At 39.2% G+C, this 2,756-nt stretch overlaps 1 non-coding gene across 1 annotated transcript; it reads left to right on the forward strand.

The window, feature by feature from the left end:
• The first annotated feature begins 2,349 nt into the window (after nucleotides 1-2,349).
• Nucleotides 2,350-2,457, forward strand: LOC148571541 (small nucleolar RNA R71). Its single transcript, XR_015880414.1, has one exon. It is a non-coding gene; the product is annotated as a small nucleolar RNA R71 (small nucleolar RNA).
• Nucleotides 2,458-2,756: the final 299 nt, after the last annotated feature.

The raw sequence follows: 2,756 nt of genomic DNA on the forward strand, positions 1-2,756 counted from the left end.
AATCAAACAGAGAAGTAAAAGATGCAAAATCATGCAACAAATCTAAACAGAAAAGGGAAATGCTTTGAAGAATTTTAAAGACAGAAAAGCAGTGCTTAATTTACAGCAATTTAAAAGTGGTTCAAGATCTCAGGAGTGGAAGAGACTAGAAAACAAGTCTAGATCTCAAATCCTTCCTTGATCCAACAAGAACAATTGCAAAATAAAAATGGAAGAGTAAATTGCAGAAGAGGAACAAGAGAAGTCGCAGATGGAGAATGAAAACAGAATTCCTTCCAATCTCAATCCAAAAATTCAAAACAGAGAAGAAAACTAAGAAAGAAAGCAAAATAAAAACTAAAGAGTGCACAACTCCCTATTGGAGCTAGCCTCTTTTCTAATCGAGCTCCCCTAACAAAGATGGAAATGATGCCTTATATAGGCTTTTTACAAAATAAAATGAAATTGAAATGAAAAACAAATTAAATAAAAATCCTAATTCTAGCTTGTTCTTGTGTCTTTGAGTGATGATGTGGGCTTTGCTTGCTTTGGATTTGAGGAGAAATGGGTTTGGTTGGCCTTGATTCAATTTGGTGAGGAATTGAATTTAAATGGAATTTTGGTTGAATTTTTAGCCCATGGGTGTTACTCCCAGGGCAAAGCTCGGCTCTTGGCAAGAGCTTTGGCCAAGAGCTTTGGTTCCCTTCCTTGCCAAAGTGTGCGTACGTTCCTTCCTTGTGACAAGAGAACAAAGCTCTTTGCAAGAGCTTGAAAGCTCTTGGCAAGGGCTTTACTTGTCCTTGAGGTCCTTGGTTCAAGTCTTGGGTGGAGCACTTTGTGGAGCAAATTTCCTTGGCACAAGAGTAGCGCCTAGTGTCTTCCCTTGGTATCCTTCTTCGAATCCTGGTGGAAGCACTTTGATTCATTTTTTGCTTGTTTTTGGCCCTTAAAGATGCCTTTCACTCGTGCCTCAATTCTATGCCAAATATGGATTGCCATATATCGTTGGAAAGCTCTAACTGTCAGCTTTCCAATGCAACTGGAAGCACATCAATCAGACTTTTGTAGCTCAAGTTATAGCCCTTTGAAGAAGGCATAGTCATGTTGTGAGTGCCCAGATTTTAACTTAGAGAAAATTTGCTTCCAATGCTCATTTTCCTTGAGGGAAGCCCGAAAAAGCTCTTGGCAAGAGCTTGGCTTTTGATTATTTGAAGTAAAGCTCTCCAGAAGAGCTCTAAAGCTCTCGGCAAGAGCTTTGTGCTCTTGCTCCTTGTTTTGAGCCACGCTTTTCTTCCTTTGGGCCACGCTTCTCTTTCTTGATTTGGTCTTGGGCCACGCTTTTAAAAGTGTGGCATAAGCCTCCAAAGTGTGCTCCAACTTCAAAGTGTGCCCAAAATTTCTCTTTTCTTCTTTTTAGCTTATTTTGTGCTCTTTTTGCTTCTTTTTCTTCTTATTTTCTACAAAGTTTATCAAATCAAAAGATCAAAGAAATATACCATTTAAGCACCAAAAAATGCAATATTTAAGCACTAATCATAAATTTCTTGTATGAAAAAGCATAGAAAAACATGACATGGTGACATGTCATCACTTTACAGGTTCGGCCATGGTGATCAATTCAATGGCCTTGCACTCTCCTTTTGGATTTTCTTCTGTATTGCTTGGGAGAGTACTAGGAGGGATTTCAGTGATCCTTTTACTCAGCTGGCCCACTTGTGCTTCCAAATTTCTAATGGAGGACCTTGTTTCATTCATGAAACTCACAGTGGCCTTAGATAGATCAGAGACTAAGTTTGCTAGATTAGAAGTATTTTGTTCAGAGTTCTCTGTCAGTTGCTGAGTGGATGATGGAAAAGGTTTACTATTGTTAAACCTGTATCTTCCACCATTATTAAAGCCTTGTTGAGGCTTTTGTTGATCCTTCCATGAGAGATTTGGATGATTTCTCCATGATGGATTATAGGTGTTTCCATAAGGTTCACCTAAGTAATTTACCTCTGCTATTGCAGGGTTCTCAGGATCATAAGCTTCTTCTTCAGAAGATGCCTCTTGAGTACTGTTGGATGCAGCTTGCATTCCATTCAGACTCTGAGAAATCATATTGACTTGCTGAATCAATATTCTATTCTGAGCCAATATGGCATTCAAAGTATCAATTTCAAGAACTCCCTTCTTCATAGGCGTCCCATTATTCACAGGATTCCTCTCAAAAGTGTACATGAACTGGTTATTAGCAACCATGTCAATGAGTTCTTGAGCTTCTGCATGAGTTTTCTTTAGGTGAATGGATCCACCTGCAGAAGTATCCAATGACATCTTAGCTAATTTAGACAGACCATCATAGAATATATCCAGGATGGTCCATTCTGAAAGCATGTCAGAAGGACACTTTTTGGTCAGTCCTTTGTATCTCTCCCAAGCTTCATAGAGGGATTCACCCTCCTTTTGTCTAAAGGTTTGAACATCCACTCTAAGCTTACTCAGATTTTGAGGAGGAAAGAACTTGGCTAAGAAAGCCTTGACCAGCTTATCCCAAGAGTTTAGGCTATCCTTAGGTTGAGAGTCCAACCATATTCTAGCTCTGTCTCTCACAGCAAAAGGGAAAAGCATGAGCCTGTAGACTTCAGGATCTACTCCATTAGTCTTAACAGTATCACAGATCTGCAAGAATTCAGTTAAGAACTGAAAAGGATCTTCAGATGGAAGTCCATGAAACTTGCAGTTCTGCTTCATCAGAGAAACTAATTGAGGTTTCAGCTCAAAATTGTTTGCTCTAA

This window comes from Arachis ipaensis, chromosome B3, assembly GCF_059453495.1.
Source record: "Arachis ipaensis isolate K30076 ecotype BB chromosome B3, ASM5945349v1, whole genome shotgun sequence".
In the NCBI taxonomy this organism is placed as follows: domain Eukaryota; kingdom Viridiplantae; phylum Streptophyta; class Magnoliopsida; order Fabales; family Fabaceae; genus Arachis; species Arachis ipaensis.